Genomic DNA, 20291 nt, shown 5'->3' with positions numbered 1-20291 from the left:
AATAAATAAATTATTAAAAAAATTAAATAAATAAAAAAATAATTTTTATTTTATTATTTTTGGGTCACACCCGGTGATGCACAGGAGTTACTCCTGGGTCTGCACTCAGGATTACTCCTGGTGGTGCTCGGGGGACCATATGGGATGCTGGGAATCGAACCCGGGTAGGCCGCGTGCAAGGCAAACTCCCTACCCACTGTGCTATTGCTCCGGCCCCTGTCCCTCTCTTTCTGACTCATTTCACTTAGCATGATACTCTCCGTGTTTATCCATTTGTAAGCAAATTTCATGACTTCATCTCTCCTAACAGCTGCATAGTATTCCATTGTGTAAACTACCAAAGTTTCTTTAGCCAGTCATCTGTTTTAGGGCACTTGGGTTGTTTCCATATTTTGGCTATTGTGAACAGTGCTGCAATGAATGTATAGGTACAGATGTCATTTCTACTGTGCTTTTTTGCATCCTCAGGATACATTCCCAGAAGTGGTATTCTAGGTCATATGGAAGCTCAATTTCTAGTTTTTGAAGGACTGTCCATATTGTTTTTCCCGAAAGGCTGGACCAGTCAACATTCCCACCAACAGTGAAAGAGCATCCCGTTTTTCCCACATCCACGCCAGCACTGGTTGCTTTTGTTCTTTTGAATGTGTGCCAGTCCCTGTGGTGTGAGATGATATCTCATTGTTGTTTTGATTTGCATTTTCCTGATGACTAGCGATGTGGAGCATTTTTTCATGTGCCTTTTGGCCATTTGTATTTCTTTTTTTGAGAAAATTTCTATTCATTTCTTCTCCCCATTTTTTGATGGGGTTGGCGGTTTTTTTCTTATACAATTCTACTAGTGTCTTGTATCCTTGGAAAAAAGAAGATGGGTGGAGTCACCTTCCCCAAACTCTACTACAAAGCAGTAGTAATTAAAACAGCATGGTATTGGGATAAAAACAGACCTGCAGACCAATGGAACAGAGTTGAATATCCTGTCATAGACTCCCAAATATATGGCCACTTAATCTTTGACAAAGGAACAAGAAATGTGAAGTGGAACAAGGAAAGCCTCTTCAACAAATGGTGCTGGGAAAACTGGATAGCTACCTGCAGAAAATGAACTCTGGCTTCTGTCTAATGCCAGGCACAAAAGTCATATCAAAGTGAATTAAAGACCTCAATATCAGACATGAATCTATAAGGTACATAGAAGAAAAAGTAGGCAGAGCTCTCCATGACATTGAAGCTAAAAGCATCTTTAAGGATGAAACATCACTGACCATGCAAGTGGAAACAAACATAACCAAATGGGACTACATCAAGCTAAGAAGCTTCTGCATTGAAACAGTGACTAAAATACAGAAAGAGCCCACAAAATGGGGAAAAATACTTACCCAATATCCATCTACATTACTTTTTAAAAAATTTTAATTTTATAAGTTAGTTCACAATGTTTCATTACATTCAATATTCAAACATTAATCCCACCACCATTACACCTTCCCACCACCAAATTTAGGATGTTTCCATCCCAAACCCCAATACCTGTCCCAAAACACAATTGAAATAATATATTTCACATTGTCTGATATGAAGAACTGCTGAACATGCTTACAAAAAGTGTTCATATAGGAAACTGTGAAGATTGTTCTATTTTGGCAGGAGCATTGAGACATACTATTGGATATCACAAAAATTTTCTTAAAGTTTGGGTGATGTGAGCTTTGGTATATGTATCTGAAAATATGTATATATGTGTATATATATTTCCCTCTATGATTTGTTGCCTGCTATCTGAACCCCATCAAATGTGGTGTGATAATTATGGGGAATGGGTAGGGGGTGTTTTATTATGTGATTTATGATTTAAGAGTATATTTACTCACATGTGGGGCTCGGCCTGAGTGCATGGGGAGCGGTCTTGAGTATGGCGGCAGTTGGGTTGTGGAGGTTGTTGGCTACTGGAACTGGGTCCTTTGGGGTGGAGAGGGTTTTCACTTGGCCCCTTCTGAGGTGCCTCATGTGAAACAGCCTGGCGCAGAGTCCGGTGGCATGGTTATGGGGTCCTTATGTTATGCTCCCTTTTGGGAGAAGCAGCCGTGTGATCTGTATGGTGGCTGATAACGAGAATATCTGGCACCAGCAGATGGTGGCTTATGGGCATGACTGGATACTAGGGAAAACAGGCAGTGGATCTCCGCTTCTGGTCCTGTGGAGCCCAGAGTCCAAGGTCACAAAGTTCCGCATTACCTTGGTTCCATAGACTGCTGGGGCTGGATCACTTGGGGTGGGGAGGGCTCTCACCCACCCCCTTTGGGGCGCCCCTGTGAAGACAGCCTGGTGCAAAGTCAGGACATTCTGCGGTGCTCTTTCAGGAGTTTTAGTTTATAGTCCCTGGGTCTTGGCTATTGATGAGATTACATGGCACAGGGGGCAGTTTGTGTTTCTGTCAAGCTATTAGAAAACTGGGGATTGGGGGGGAGGAGGTCCAGTCCCGATCCAAGTGTGTCTGGAGATCTCAGTCACGGGTTCCCGCCTACCTCTGCGCTATAGGCCCTAACTGTGTCTTTTGATCTCTTTTGAGATTTATGGGTTTCTGAAATAAGGCCAATAAATGAGCTTATATAGCTGAGCTGGAGGTGGTTTGTGGGTGTATCTCCTACATACCTAACTTTTGGCCATTTAATTTCTTAGTGAACTGGGCCCCAAGTTGTTGGGGTCTGGCCAAAGGCACAGCAGCAATTTTGGGGTGTGTGGAAGTCTGAAGGCACCATCAGGCTGCTGATGCACTCACCCCACAGGTATGGTTGACCTGCTGGTGGCACCATACCCCCAATTTTTCAATTTTTAAAGAACAGAAGTAAATATAAATGATACTTAAACCCTTAAATTAGTTAGTTTGATGCTATCAGGATAAATAATTGACTTATAAAAAGTAGGCAATATGTTTTTAAGTGAAAAGGGAGTTCTATTACCTGCTAGAAAGTTTGTAAGTAAAAGATAATTTCAGGAGAATAGAAGTTTTATAGTCATATAAAAAATATTCAGAATTTGACCACAAAATGAAATTAAACCCACAATGTCATTTGCCACAAGAATAGATAAAAAAAAGATAAACAGCATAAGTACTATCAAGGATGGGGAGCAGCTACTTATGAGCACATTCTAAATTAATGACCTCAGGGCTCAGGGAGGAGGATCAAAGTTCACTATATGTTCCCTGAACATAGATGGGAATGACCCCCAAGCTGCTAGTTGGGACCAGGAACTTAGCACTACTGGATGTGATTAAACCCAATAATAAACAAAATAATCACTTTATTAAATGCTGGCAGCACCTACTAATTCGTTAAGTTTGTGCATGTCTTTTCATCTAGTACTAATATATATCCAAAAAATGTATGCAACGAAAGACTTTCATAACAATATCACTGCTATAATCAAATACTAGAATAAAGCAAATATTTATGTATGTAGTACTCATTTGTTAAAATAATATGCAGCAATGAAAATAAATGTTGAGAGAAGGAAGACAAACACCAATTTATTTATATAGTATACAAATAAGCAAAATAATATAAAGTATAAAAATCAACATACTGTCTACTCCTTCAGTATCAGTAGAGGTTGTATCTCTAAGTAGGCACAAAGAGAGTTTTGGGGATGCTGATACTAACATAGTTGTGAGGATGTGGGGGCCATTTAAATGTGGGTGTTCCATGGTTAAAACTCTGGTGGGCTTTTCTAAATAAGAAGAGCTAACAATAAAAAGATATCAAAGCAATTCAGTGGGAAGAGGAAATCTTTTAAACAAACAGCACTAGAATAATTGGATATCCATGTGATATGTGATATGTATACGTATGCATATATATCACCACTTACATTAAATTGAAATGGTAAAAATGTAAAATTGGTAATATTAAAACTGTTAGAGGAAATCTAGGAAAATGTGACTTGGGAATATAATGATTTCTTACACAAGTCACAGAAAATGAGGAAAAATACTAAAATTACTTCATCAAAATTAAAAATACAAAAATACTTGAGTCTGGTGTGAAAGTACAGAGCCCTGCCAGGAGTGATCCCTAAGCTCAGAGCCAGAGCCAGGAGTAAGTCCTGAGCACTGCTTGGTGTGGCCCCCAAAGAAAAAAATTAATACTTATGAAGGGGTGGAGAGGTAATACAGTGGATAAGGTGCTTGCCTTGCATGCTGACAGCCTAAGTTCAATTCCTGGCATCCCTGAGTCATCTAGAGCAGTCCCTGAACACAGATCCAGGATTAACTGAGCCCCTCTGTGTATAGTTAAAAACCAATAGAGAAAATACTAAGTAAACATTGTGAAGAAAATGAACAGGCAAAATATAGACTGGGAGAAAGCTCATTCTGAATCTGTCTCTTTTTTTATGACTGACTTCACTCAGCCTGATATCCTCTAGTTCCATCCATGTTGCTACAAGTTGCATAATTTTGTTCTTTCTTAGAGCAGAGTAGTATTTCATTGTATATATGCCACACCTTTAAACAGTCACCTGAATTTGGGCATTTGTGTTGTTTCCATACCTTGGCTATTGTGAACAAACCAACTTTAACATGCACAAAATGTTAGAACAGGCACTTAACAAAAGAAAATTATGAATGACAGATATGAATCTGGAAAAATAAATTTTCTTTCAGGCACCGTGGTTTAAATCACTGTTAATGATAAGGTTTCATGCATAAAACTTTATAGCACTGCACCCTCCACCAGAGTGTGCGCTTCCCTTTAACCATTGTCCCAGTGTGTCTTCCCCCCACACCCCTCCTCTATTCCCCCTTCCCATCTCCATCCTCCCTGCATGGTAAACTTCCTACTAAATACCAGTTCTTTGTTTCTGTTGCTTTTGGACATTGCACACAGGTGTTTTTATTTCTTTGGGATAGCTATGTAGAATTGGAACTGTCATATCAGAGGGTAATGGGAGTGTTTTATTACATAAGAAACTGCCAAAAAGAAGTCAAATGAAGTTGTCCGTTCTTTTGAATGGAAGACGATATTTACACACAATGCATCAGTTATAGGGCTAATAGTCAGGATTATATAAAGTACTCACAAAGCTCAGCAACAACGAAACTGTTAACTCCATCAGAAAGTGGGAAAAGGAAATGAACAGGCACTTACACAAAGAGGACATACAGGTGGCCAATAAATACATCAAAAAATGTTCATGTCACTTATTCTCGGAAAAATACAAGTCAAAATGACAATGAGGTATCATCTCACCCCCATAAGAATGGCATATATCAAGAACACAGGAAACAACAATTCCTGGCCAGTATATGGAAAATAAAACTCATTCACTGCAGGAGGGAATGTTGTCTGATATAGCCATTATGGATAACAGAATGGAGGAAAGAATATGGGATGCAGGGGATGGAACGAGGATTGGCCGAGGCTCCTACTTTGGCTATTCTCAATGATATCGCGATGAACCACAAAGGTGAAAATATCCTTTTGAGTTAGTTTCATTTTTTAAAAATCCTTTAAACAAGCCAGAAAAAAGACAAACACGGAACAATCTCACTTATCTGTGGTATATTGAATACTGGATGAAGAAATGTACTACAGTAAAGGGTGATACCTCGAACACTCTTAACTGCAGTGTTTCGAGAGGAAAGGGACAGAGAAGAAAAGAATCAAGGGAGTAAGAAGAGAATGGGAAGTAATGTGTGACCAAGCACCAGAGCTTCAGTTACACTGGTGATACAAGTGAGTGGTATAGCCATATATCCAAAGCACAGAGTAAACAGACATGAAAAAAAGAAATCTACGCTGCTCCTCCTGGAACTTTGTAATGTGACTATCAAGTTGACAGGCAGGGATGGGGTGGGGGTTGGGAAGGGCACGGAATATGGGAACACTGGTGGAGGGAAGTTGACACTGGTGGTGGGATTGGTGTTGAAATATTATATGCGTAAAACTCAACTTTAAATAACTTTGTAAATCACAATTCTTTCATTACAAAACAGAGGAAAAGTCTTTTAAATGAATGACAAAGTGTGGCATCACTCTATCATATCGTATTTCCATTTTTATGGTGTTTTTTTCCATTTTAATTTTTAAAGTGCTCACTCCTGGCTGGGCTTGGGGACCTTGTGGGGTTTAGGGGTAGAATCCAAGTGGGCAGGTTCAAGGTAAGCACCTAACCCACTCTAAGTCTCCAGCCTCCCCCTTTTGTTTTTTGGTACACCTCCAGTGCTGCACAGAGGTAACTCCTTGCTCAGGAATCACTTCTGGCAGATCTCAGGAGGCTGTATGGGATGCCAGGAATTGAACCCAGGTTCACCTTGTGCAAGATAAGCACGTTAACCACTGTACTACCCCTCTAGTCCCTCTTAGTACCATGTTTATAATAGCTGCACCAATTTACTTCCCATCTAAAGTGCAGCAGAGTCCTTTATCCTTCATGTCCTTACTAACTTTTGGAATTTTGCTTCCAATCCTTGTGCAAGTATTTTCTCTGGTATGTGATGATATTTCATTGCTGTTTCTATTTGAATTTCCCCAATAACTATCACTATCACTATTATCCCGTTGATCATCAATTTTCTCGAGTGGGCGCCAGTACCGTCTCCATTCGTCCTAGCCCTGAGATTTTAGCAGCCTCTCTTTACTCGTTTGTCCCAGCGATGCCGCATTGGAGGCTCTTTCAGGATAAGGGATATGAGACCCATGATTGTTACTGAATTTGGCATATCGAATAGACCACGGAGAGCTTTCCAGGCTCTGCTGTGCGGGCAGGATGCTCTCGGTACTTTGGGAGGTTCTTTGAGAGGGAGAACTAGGCTATAAGAGGTCCGGAAGCTTTGTTTTATAGTCTCTGGATTTTGGCCGTTGATGGGATTACATGGCACCGGGGGCAGTTTGTGGGTGTGGCTGCAAAGCTACTGGAAAATGGGGTTCTGGATGGAGGAGGCCCAGTCCTAATCTGAGCAGGCTTGGAGATCTCAGTTCTGGGTCCCGCACACCTGGGTTCCTCTGCTGGTTCCTTCATGTGTGAAGCTCATCCGAACGTGTGGAGAGGGGCCTTGAGCATGGCTATGACTGGGTTCCAGAGGTCTTTGGCTGCTGGGCCAGTGCTCGGGGCGGGGAGGAAAACTCAACCTGTCCCCCTCCGAGGAGTCCCGGTAATGACAGCCAGGCGCGGGGGCAAGAGATTCCCTAATAACTAGTGATGTTAAATATTTTTCATGTGTTTGTGCACCATCTGTATATCTTCCTTGGAGATGTGTCTATTCAGGGTTAGGTTTTTTTGACCATTTTATTAAATTCGGTTCTTATTTTGTTGTTGTGGAGCTGTGTGAGCTCTTCATATATTTTGGGTATACTCCTTTCAGGTGTATGATGTGCAAATATATTATCTCAATTGCTAACCTACCTTTCTTGTTTTTGTGAGTTTTCTTTGCTGTGTAAATCCCTTTAAACTTGATCCTGTTTTATTTATTAATTATTTATTTATTGGTTTTCAGACCAAACCTGACTGTGCTCAGAGTTTACTCCTGACTCTGCACTCAGAGATCAAGCCTACAAAGTTTGGGGAACCATTTGGGGTTCCAGGGATCAAACTTGGGTCAGCCTCATGATAGCAAATGCCCTACCTGCTGTATTCTCACCCTCCAATTTATTTATTCTTGATTTTGTTTTACTGCCATTGAATTCGAATCTCCAGATAAATTTATCTGTTATGTTGCACCACATATGTTTTCTTCTATACATTTTATGGTTTTTGATCTAAAATCTGAATCTTTAATTCATTTTGAGATAAATTTTGTGTGTTAACCAGCGGTCAGGTTTCCTATCTTTGCATGTATCTGTCCACTTCTCCTAACCACATTTGATGAAGAGGTTTTCCCCCCTTCATTGTATGGTTTTGGCTCTGTTATTATACATTGGATGTGTATATACATGTGGGTTTACTTCTGGGCTCTTGTCTATTCCACTGGATTGTGTATTCTCCTTGGTTCCAATACCACAATGCTTTAATTACTACTGCTTTTAAATATAGTTTGAAGTCAGGAAACATGATACTTCATTTTTTCTTTCTCTCCAAATTGCTTAGGATCTTTACAGTCTATTGAGGTTCATATAAATTTTAGATTTGTTTGTTATATTTTCATAAAAAGTTGCCACTGGTGTTTTGATAGGGATTATATTGAATTTGTATGCTCTTTTAGAAAAATGAGTATTTTAATAAATTTTATTATTCTAATCCATGAGCAACTGATGTCTTTCTACTTATTTGTGGCCTTTATTTCTTAAAAAAAAGTCACAGTTTTCAGCACATAGGCCTTTTACCCCCTTGTTTTGCCTGATCCCAAGTATTCTTTTTTGATGTAGTTGTAAATGGGATTAATTTTGCTTTTTATTTTTTCTTATTAGTTTTATTTGAAATTTATTGAATCTTCATGAGACACAAAGTAAGTTTGCTTTTTAAATATTAATTTTCATTTATTAACTTTCTCCCATTCTCTCTCTTCATATTGTTGTGATGACCAGAGGGCACATACATGTTTGGCTGTGGTACCTGCACATTGACTTTTGGTGTTCACTGGGGTTCACATTCTTTGTAGTGGTGCTCATAAAACCTAGCTGCAGTATGGCCAGAAAATACTTGTAATACCAGGAATCTCAGACAGCAGTTTGCCAGCATCATATTCACCACAGGACGTCAAGTCAAGCAAGTACCAGGGGACTATGCCTGGCTCATTGCTTGAGGGATGCTCCTGGCATTGCCTGGAGGACCAAATGGTACTAAGGATCAAACCTTGCTCTCCTGCATTCAAAGCATGTGCCCTAAAGTTTTGAACTACTTCCAAGTTCAGTTTTAGTTCTTTTACAATTTAAATTTCTTTATATATTTTCCTTGCCTAATTGCTCTGGCTAAGAATTTGAAAACTATGTTGAATAGCAGCATTAAGAGTGGACATCCTTATCTAGTTTCCATATCTTAAAGAAAAACATTCAGTTTCTCTCCATTGAGTTAATTAGCTATGGGTTTATTATGTGGTATCTATTATGCTGTGATATGTTGCTTCTATTACCAATGTCTTGAGGATTCATCAAAGTGGATGTAAATCTTGTGAAAAGATTTTAAAGTATGTATTGATATGAGTATTTTTATTATTTGAAGACTCTTCATACTGTTTTCTATAGAGGCCACACCAATTTACATTCCCATCAACAGTTCACAAGGAATCTTTTTTCTCCATATTTGCACCAATATTTGTTGTTTATTATCTTTTTAAAATAAGTTATTCTCACTAGTGTGAGATAATATCACATGTGATTGTTAAAATTTTTGAAATTTATTTTATTTTATTTGGATTTGGGGGTCACACCCGGCGATGCTGAGGGGGTTACTCTTGACTCTGCACTCAGGAATAACTCATGGCAGTGCTTTGGGGACCATATGGGATGTTGAGGATAGATCCTGGTTTGGCCACGTGCAAAGCAAATGCCTTATCTGCTGTACTATTGCTCTGGTCCCTAAAATTTATTTTAATGTAGACAAAACCCAGAACTGTTGATTCCTTTCTTGAGTTGAAATTGATGTATAACAAAGGTCTAATATTAAAATAAGTAAGTAAAAAATGATGTTTATGTGAAATAGTTATATCTAATCATGAGACTTTTAATTACTAAGAACTCATTAAGAACTAATTAAGCTGTTTGTTGCTACTTGGACCTGCTCTGTTATTGCTTTTGTTTGTTCAGTTTAGTTGGTTTGTATGTTGCTTTACCATCTAATTTGCTGTGCTCCTACGGAAATTTCAGTATTGGGAAATTAGGGAGTGTCTTTTGGTGAGGTCCAGAGACTTCAGGATCTATATAGTAGAGGCTATGAGAGGTGGGCGTGGATGTCTGGGCTTCTAGAAGTACACGGGGTGTGGGGGGTCTGTTCATCACAACTCTGAGAAACATCAAAGTTCTCATCTTGGGCACTGAGTACCTGAAATTATTTGCAGCTTGATGTCACTGCAGAGAATATTTGTGAAGCTGTATAGCTGAGCCCCTGGCTTGGCTGTAGCGGCGGGGGAGGTAACTTCCCGGGTTTCAGCAGGGCAGACACTTGGACTGCCCTCCTCCCAAGAGCCCCTCTGGGTTTTCAGCAGTGGGAACGAGTGTTGCCATGAATCTTAGCTGCTAGAAATGTATTTCCTCAGAAATTTCTTTGGGAATCAGTAGAACAGATCTAGTAGGTGAGTCAACATGGCGGAGGCTGTGTCAAGTTTTTCATTTACCTAATACGTGATAAGTGACTTTTTTACGTTTCTGTTGGCTGTTTGTATATCTTCTTTATTTTTTTTATTTTTTAAAATTTTTTATTGAGTCACCATGTGGAAAGTTACAAAGTTTTCAGGTTTAAATCTCAGTTATACAATGCTCGAATACCCATCCCTTCACCAGTGCTCATATTCCACCACCAAGAATCCCAGTATAGCTCCACCCCGCCCCCCCACACCCCTAACCCCCCACGCCCCTAACCCCCCCACCCTCACCCCCCCCGCCTGTGTAACTAATAAATTTCACTTTACTTTCACTTTGATTGCATACAATATTTCAACAAAACTCACTCACTATTATTGTTTGGAGAGTCTCTCCCCTAAAGTCAGACCTGCTGAAAAGGAAGCATTAGATAATTTGTTTTCCATTGCTGAGGATGAAGAGGTATGAGGCCGAGTGACCACACTTAGTGGCCTCTCGGTTTTGGGTTTCTGTAATTTAGTATTTTAGTAACTAAGTCCAGAGGGATATCTGCCAGAAGTTGCATCGTTGCCAACTTGTACTTCTCAGTTACATTATATTCTACATATGAGTGCAATCTTTCTATGTCTGTCTCTTTCTTTCTGACTCATTTCACTCAACATGATACTTTCCATGTTGATCCATTTATATGCAAATTTCATGACTTCATGTTTTCTGACAGCTACATAGTATTCCATTGTGTAGATGTACCAGAGTTTCTTTAACCAGTCATCTGTTTTGGGGCACTCTGTTTTTTTCCAGATTCTGGCTATTGTAAACAGTGCTGCAATGAACATAGAAATACGTATGCCATCTCTACTATACCGTTTTGCCTCTCTGGGATATATTCCCAGGAGTGGTATTGCTGGGTCGACAAGAATATCTCAGGTTTTATGACCATTTTTGAATTGAGTTACTTGTTCTGTTGTTGAATTTTATTAGCTCCATTTACATTTTGAATATCTACCATTTGAGAGATGTGTGATGTGTATGCATCCACCTTTTCTTTTTATGGGAGTATCTTTCATTGTTTGGAAAGTTTTAAAATGTAATGTATGGCCAGAATCTGGAAACAATTCAAGTGCCTGAAAACAGATGGCTGGATAAAGAAACTATGGTGTATCTACACAATGAAATATTACATAGCTGTTAGGAAGAATAGAATCATGAAATTTGTTTATAAATGGATGGACATGAATAGTTTCATGCTGAGTGAAATGAGTCAGAAGGAGAGGGACTGTATTCACATATATATATATATGTACATATATGACCAGGATAAACAGGAGCCAGGGGTCAGGAGGACTAGTCAATGGTTGTAAAGTTGCCATAAGAGTGTGGAGGTGGGGCCAACATGACAATAGTTGGAAATGATTATTTTGGATAAGAACTGAGTGTTGAAAGTAGGTAAAGGGATATACCTGATAACTTTTTGTCATCTGTATTGCAAACCATAAGTCCCAAAAGGGGAGAGAGAGAGAGAGACAGAGATAGAAAGTGAGAGATAGAGAGAGAAAAGAAAAGTGCCTGCAATAGAGGCAGGGGAGGGGGTGGGAGGTAAACATTGGTTATGGGAAATGTACACTGGTGAAGGGATGTGTGTTGAAACATTACATGACTGAAACCCAATCACGAAGAACTTTGTAACTGTGTGTATATCACTGTGATTCAAAAAATTATTTTAAGTGTCATGTTGTTAATTCTTTTGTTTTTCTTACTGTTGGAGTTAAGTCTGCAAATACTTCTTTGATTTTGAGGTCCTGGAGTGTTTCTGTAGTATTTTCTTCTATCTTTTATAGTTTTTGTTCTAATACCAGTCTTTTATCCATTTTAGTAATTTTTGTGTGTTTTTCAATAGCTATCTACTTGATATTTTGCTTTTTAGGCTACATCCAGTGGTTCTCAGATTTTACTCCTGGCTCTATATTCAGGGATTACTTCTAGAGAAGCTCAGAGGGACATAGGGACTGCTGGGAATTGAATCTCTGTTGGCCTTGTGCAAGGCAGGCGAACTGCCCATTGTATTATCTCTAACATATCTACTTTTAGGCTGGGAAAAATTTGGCTGGAGTTCAACACAATTTTAACACATAGTAAGTTGCATCTCAGCAAATATCTCAGAAAATATGAATGAAAAAATGGCTAAATAAAAATCCTACAAACCTTATTTCAATAATTAAGAGCTTAGAGTGAACCCTCATATAAATAAATAATGTATATAGAGAAACTAAGCATTGAGTGAAGAAAGAAAAGTCCTTTTCACAAATAGTAATGGGAAAATGGGGTAACCGCATGCATAAAATGGATATTGAACTGCTATATACAAAAGTTAACTCAAAAAAAAACAATTAAAGACCCAAATACGCAAAACATATTAAAGAAAATATAGGCAGAATACTCTATGATATTGGCTTCAAAAGGTGTCTTCATTGATTGTACAAACTCATTTGCCAAATAAAACAAAAGCAGGTCAGGGAATTTGGCACTAAGGACTGGAGTCCTTGCTTTGCATGTGAGAGTCTCAGGTTTAGTTTCTATCTCTGCGTGGATCTCCAAACATCAATGAAAAGGATAATACAATAATAGAGAACAAATGGGACTATATCAAATTTCAAAGTTTTTTAAAAAGAATTTTTTGAGGCATACTTGGGAGGTACCCATTCCTGGCATTCACTCCTGGCAGGGTTCATGAGGTGCCAGGGATCGTACCTTGGTAAGTCCCATGCAAGTCAAACACCATACCCTCTGTACTATCTCTCCCACCTCTCAAATTTCAAGGTTTCTTCACAGCAAAAGAAACTGTAGCTAAAATATAAATTCTATTAAATGAGAGAAAATATTTACACACCCTAATCTGACAAAAAAGCCTAAAATCCAGGATATGAAAAGCAGTCACAATATTTTTTAATTCTTTTAAAAATATTTTTTATTTTATAAAGTAGTTCACAATATTTGATTACCTTTAATATTCAAACACCAGTCCCACCACCATTACGCCTTCCTACCACCATATTTCAGATGTTTCCATCCCAAACGTCAACCCCTGCCCCAAAGTAGAACCAAAATAATATATTTTGTATTGTTTGTTACGAAAAATCGCTGAAAATGCTAAAATAAGAAGCTTTCTTAGGGGAAAGAGTGTGAAGACTGTTGTATTTCACCGAAAGGCCATTACGCCCTTCTATAAGAGATCACTAACATGTTGTTAAAGGTTGAGCCTTGTGTGCTCATATATACAAATCTGTAAAAAAATATTTACCTCTAAAATTGGTTGTCTTCTACTTTGAATCCCATCAAATGTGGGTTGGAGTATGGGTTGTGTGTGATATGAGTTGTCCTGCAGCCACAAATGTGGCCATGCGGTCCAGGAATAGGTTCACTCGTGGGTGAGGCTTGGCTGGAGCATGTGGAGAACAGCCATGAGCATGGCAGTGGTTGAACTCTGGAGCTTTTCGGCTGCACGGGCTGGGGCCCTTGGGATGGGGCGGGGTCTTACCCAACCCCTCTGGGGCTCCCTGAATGAAACAGCCTGGCATAGGGTCTGGTGGCATGGTTATGGTGAGTGTCATATTATGCTCCCTTCCAGGAGAGAAGGACATGGGATTCTCGATCATGGCTGATGACAAGATTATCTGGCGCCAGCCAGACAGTCACAATATTTGCAGCAAAAAAAAAAAAAAAAAAAACAAACTAGCAAAAATGGAAAGAAGACATGAAAAGATACTTCCCCCAAGGAAGACATGTAAATGATCAACAGGAATATAAACTACTCATCATTACTGATTATCAGAGAAATGTACATCAAAACAGCAATGGGATATCATCTTACTTCAATGAGAATGGCATATATAAAAATAGAAACAACAAGTGATGGTGGTGATGCAGTGAGAAAGGAAACTAATTTACTGCTGAAGAAAATGGAAAATGGTATAGAAACATTTCACAAAAACTTATGCTTTAGCAATTCTACTTCTTTGTGTCTATTTAGAGAACACAAAAACACTAACTTAAAAATATGGACTGTTAATATGGTCCTGCAGGTAGAATGCTTGACATGCACACAGCAAACCCAGGTTCAATCCCCAGCACCCCATATGGTCTCCCAAACTCTTCCGGGAGTGAGTGCTGTGCACAGAGCCAGAGTAAATCATGATCATCGCTGGATGTGACCCCAAAACCAATTAAAAACACACAGAACTAAAACCAAAACTGTTGGAATGACATAGATAATATAACAGGTAAGGCACTTGTTTTGCACACAGCTGACCTGGATTCAATTGCTGCATCCTATACAGTACTCCAAGCTGTGATTTTTGAGTAATCCTTGAGGCTTACTTCTGCAAAGCCATGAGTAAGCCCTAAATACATCAGGTGTGACCCCAAAACAAAAAGAGGGAAAGGAAGGAAGGAAGGAAGGAAGGAGGGAAGGAAGGAGAGGAGGAAGGAAGGAAGGAAGAAAGGAAGGAAAGAAGGAAGGAGGGAAGGAGGGAGGGTAGGAAGGAAAATATATAAGCCTACCTATGTTTGTTGCAGCAACATTTATAATAGTAAAGATCTGGAAACAATCCACATGGTTTGAACAAACACACAATGGAATACTACTCAGCTGTAAGAAAAGATAAAATATCATGTTTGCTGCAACATGAGTGAGACTAGGTGTCATGTTAAACAGTCAAAAGGAGAAAACAAGTACCAGATGACAAGAGGGAGGGAGGGAGGAAGGAAGAGAGGGAAGGAGGTTGGAAAGAAAGAGGGAAGGAAAGAAAATATATAAGCCTACCTATGTTTGTTGCAGCAACACTTACAATAGTGAAGATCTGGAAACAATCCACATGGCTTGATAATTATGGTACACACAATTAAATACTATTCAGCTGTAAGAAAAGATAAAATCTCATGTTTGCTGCAATATGGGTGAGACTAGGTGTCATGCTAAGCAGTCAAAAGGAGAAGACAAATATGAGATGGCCTCAGTTCTGTGAGGTATATAAAGAAACATCAATGGAATATACAAAGTCCAATGAAAATAAACCCTTAGAATCTGGCAACAGTTTGCTCCAGCAGGGCAGGGGGGCAGGATTGGAACTGACAGAAAAATCCCTATGGACAGTGGTGTAAGGATTCTGTTGCTCATCGATTTGTTCAAGTGGGCACCAGTAACGTCTCTCATTGTGACACTTATAGTTACTGTTTTTGGCATATCCAATACGCCACGGGTAGCTTGCCAGGCTCTCCGAGAGGGACAGAGGAATCGAACACGGGTAGGCCGCGTGAAAGGCAAACGCCCTACCACTGTGCTATCGCTCCAGCCCAGGTGTAGGGATAACAATGGTTATGTAGTGTGATAACATTTTAAGCCTAAAATGTAAACATTTGAATTCTTGTAAACCAATGTTACCTCAATAAATAAAAGCTTTTCCATTTCTTTCCTGGATATCATCAAGGAAACAATTTATTTCACCCTTATTCTCACTTCCAGGTTTGTTCTGTGCTCACCTTCAGAGGGTTAAGTATTTTCTATCTCATCCTGTTCTATAATGTTCATACTACATCTTTCACTTGTCTCCCTCTATGCCTATTGTAATAATAGACCAACTACTGGGCAGAATTGCTTCCTTGGCATCCAGGAAGCAGATTTCATGTACATGGGCAATTGATTTGTTTTTAATGCACCTATTATTATGAATAGCCTTCTGGCTCAAGCTGAGATCAGGCAAGCTACATCCAGTATCTTTTCTTGTCTATTTCTAGTTTGGATATCAGGAGGTGTGAACATTTATATTCATTTCCCAGTAGCATTGTTTCCCATCAGTACTCTTTCCTGATTATGGACAATAAAACTTGTCTTATTTGTCTTTGAACTTCTTTTGTCGCTACAGTAGCACCTTGACTCTTTTTCATAACAAATATCACTTGGCTCTTGGATTCAAGGTGATGCTGTGTCATCAGATATCTTAAGTTACCCTCATAAAGATAAATAAAGTGAGTGATATACAGGGAAAGCCTGTGTACCCACCTTCTTGAGATGTTCTAAATATATCATCCATTCTCAAGTAGCTTAATTTAGGCCTAGGGCATTGAGCTGATGCAAATGACCTATTGACCTTCACTCTAGGTAGAATGTTCTTTTGAGGAGGGCATGCCTAGTAGTGCTCAGGGATAAATCTTGCCTTATGCACTCAGGAATAGGGGGACCATATTCGATATATGCGATGCTGGGAATTGAACCTAGGTTGGCTGCATACAAGGCAAGAGCCCCACCTGCTCTACTATCTCTTGGGTCCTAGCCAAAACATTCTCTTGGACAACAAAAGAGGCCAAGCAAGGGAGTACCTTTGGACTAAAATAGAATACATAAGAAATAGAAGGTCTTACAAGAAGTTATCTTGGTCAAGTGAATCCCAAGCACTAATCTTCAAATCAATGATAGTCTATGACATTTTCATCAGTCTGCTAATATATGAGATTTGTTGGCTTACTGACCTTTCTTGAGAAGACTTTCCTCAGTTAAAAACTACGTATTTTCTATGTTTTATATATTTTAGTGTTTAAATATAATTTGCTAGTGTGCCCACATGGCAACATTAAGCATTGATATCTTTATCCTGGTCTTCAAAGTTTGGGGAAAAATTTTAGCAAAACTGGATCTTTGATAACCAATTTTTAATTATTAGTGTATTTTCTAATGATTTTAAGACCTGGCAGTGCATCAGTGTTATGGGAAGCCTTGTTAAAACTATGTATTTTTGGCTCCTACCCCCAGATATTCTAAGAGTATTTACCAAGAGTAAATATTTGCTGAAGGAATGAGGCTGGTCCTGAGCCATAAAGGACCTTCAGTGCTTGAGTGAGGAATTAACATTTAGAATAAAATGGAGAATTATTGAAGATTTCAAAAAAATATTGACTATCAATCATGGCTAAAATTATATTTTAGAGTCATACCTGATATCTTTATTTTTAATATCAAGAGACAAGAAGGCACCTCACATCCAGGTTTTGCTCTTAAATCCCAATCTCTATTAGAACTATTATTATTCTCTTACCTCAAGCAAGAAATGTCAGCATCATCTTTGCTGTTTTTTCCCTTATCTACCCAATATGTTATGTCATGGTACCATAGCAATTGCTCACAGAATCATCTCTTTGTCTTTTGCCTCACAGTGTCCTATTTTTTCCATCAAATTTGGGGCCAAGAAGATAGCTCTAAGTACTGGAGTGCATTCCTTGAATAAATAAGGCTCCAAGTTTTATTTCTTATACCATTTGTCTCCTCAACCCCAAGGACTGCCAGTATATCCTTGGTATTTCTCCTCCAATCACTGGGACAATGCACCAAAACTGTCAGCCCCACACAGGAAGAGTGGGTCTTAGACCCTAGGCTTCTTTGAAGAGACTTTATTTTTCTATATATTTATATGTGTATATGTGTATATAATAAATCTTGGCAGAACATTATTTATTCTTTATTTAAATGTATTCCTTTCCTTGCCCTCTTGTGGTTGTTGTAATAATAATTATATACAGATATATATATAAAAACTCATATAAAATGAAATAATTTAACAGAATATCTTAATTCTTTTTCGGTTTGTTTTGGGGACCCACCTGTCAGTCTTCAAGGCTTGCTCCTGACTCTGTGTTCGGGGATGACTCCTGGTGATGCTCGGGGACCATATGTAGTGCCAGGAATATAGTTGGGGCTGGCCACATACAGGAGAGTTCTTGATCCCTGTACTATCCACCCGGTCCCTAAAATGCATTTGCCTACTTATTCTGTGGTGCTGGTGATGGTGTGATACATGCTTATAGTGCAACAGAGATAGCATACCTTGTTGTGGAGATAAAGACATCAAACACTTGAGCATGTGAGGCAGTGCCAGAAATTGAACTTGATCCTTGTAACCTCAGGCTTGCAAGGCAGGCACTTTTGCTACTGAGCTACCCCCTCCCCCAACCCCCTCACATAGTACACTCAACTTGTCATTTACAAAATCTGATCCATTATTTGTTTTCTTCCTTTTCAATCCATCCATTCTTTACATTGACACCACAGTTTATTGTTTATTTAATTTTAGTTATTGTTTTTTGGATTACACTCAGCAATGCTAGGGACTTACTCCTGGCTCTGTGCTCAGGAATCACTCCTAGTAGGGTTAGAAGGACTGTATGGAATGTTGGAGATTGAACCTGCTTAGCTTAGCACCTTACCTGGTATACTATCTGTCTGGCACTGGTTTTCTTTATAAAATGCAGATGTGATATTACCCTCCTACACACAAAAAATCCCTAGTGGTTCTTTTGTATATCCAAATAAAACCTATCCTTCTGAGAATGTCATTTTGTTTTTGTTTTTGCTCAGTGGTTACTCCTGCATCCCCAATCAGAAATTACTCCTGGTGGGGCTCTGGGGACCATATGGGATACTGTGGATCAAATCTGGATTGGCTATGTGAAAGGCAAGCATCCTACCCACTGTACTATCACTACAGCCTCTGATCTTGGTATGCAACAACTCTGTAAAGAAGGTATTAACCCCATTTTACAGCTAAAAACAGAAGCTCACAAAGGGAAAACAACTACTAGGGTCACACAGGTATGCAACGGTGGGAGTAAAATTAAAATCTAGGTCACCTGTGATGCTATGGCTCTAGCCATTATAGTAGATACCTTCTGAAAAGCAGAGAAATGGTGGGTACTGCATGTATTGTTAGAATGATGGTATGGTAGTTACACAATCCTGTCTCCTGGGTGGGGCACATACTTTTGAGACTCACACAAATGAGCAAAGAACCCTGTTCTACCTCTTAATGGTTCTGTAGACTTAAACAAATGACTTAACCTCTTAGAGTGTCCGTTCCTTCACTTATAAAGCAGGGACAAATAATCCCACCCATATAGAATTTTTGTGAAAGTAACATGAGATTATTTATGCTAAGGGACAACACAGAGCTAGGTTCACAGGAGATTTTCAATGAGTGTCTTCACCTACCCTCAACCCCCTTCCTATAATCTTGAAGATCAAATAAGGAGAAAAACAGAATTGGACTGTAGGGAGTCTGAGATGGAAAACAAGACTCCAGGGTACATTCTTTGTCTTGGGGTTCAAAAGAATTCTTTTCAGAGTCTCAAGATTAGTGCTCCAGTAGGGCAATAACCAGTCTTTGGCATAGGGAGATCCCTGGGAAAAGGACATATTTATGCTCCAGAGACCATACTGCCCACTATTTGTCTTTTCTCATGCCTAGAGCATTGTGAAGTTTTATTAAAATGCAAGCGTTTCCTGGGAGAAATAGCATACATATTAACTTTTTGGCCTGATTAGCTTTTTTTTCCACTTTCTCAGTAGAGTCCTTCCATGTCTCTGTGCTTTGAGCTCAGGTCATGATCTGATCTGAGGTACTGAAAACCCATCCCCAACTGTTAAAAATCTTTATCAGTAATCTAAGCCTTCACATCCTTCAGAAGCGTACTGTGATAGCTCCGTCAGTTTCTACCTTCCCACCGCTGTCCCTCTCCCCAGGGAACACAGGGACCTAGACTTTCCTGGACTCCTCAGGGAATTTGAGATTTTCGGGTACGGAGTCTTGTCTTGAATTCCAGCGTGTACTTGATTTGCCTTGTGACCTTAAGCTAATATATACTTTGACCTAATTAATTCTCCGGGAAAGGGAGTCGGGGAAGGCAGTGGCAGCTAGAGTAGGTAAAGCTATATACATATACACATAATGGAATACTATGTAGCTGCAAGGACCAATGAAATCATGCAACTCGCTGCAGCTCGGATGGAGCTGGAAGATAAGTGAAGTACACCAGAAGGACAAATACAGGATGGTCTCTTCGGAACACTTCTTTCCTCAGATCCCATTCAGTCCACTATGGGGTACTTAAAGAACTACGTTCTTGGGCGTCTAGCTCAGTCCCCGGCTGCATTTCCACAGGCTGCGCAGTTTTTTTTCTCTCCCAGCAAGAGGGTTAATGAGATGCTATGTAGAAAAGGCTTTGGCTCCCTCGCCTCTC

This window comes from Sorex araneus, chromosome X (genome assembly GCF_027595985.1).
Source record: "Sorex araneus isolate mSorAra2 chromosome X, mSorAra2.pri, whole genome shotgun sequence".
Lineage (NCBI taxonomy): Eukaryota > Metazoa > Chordata > Mammalia > Eulipotyphla > Soricidae > Sorex > Sorex araneus.
The sequence above is the reverse complement of the archived record's forward strand: the minus strand, read 5'-3'. Positions refer to the sequence as shown.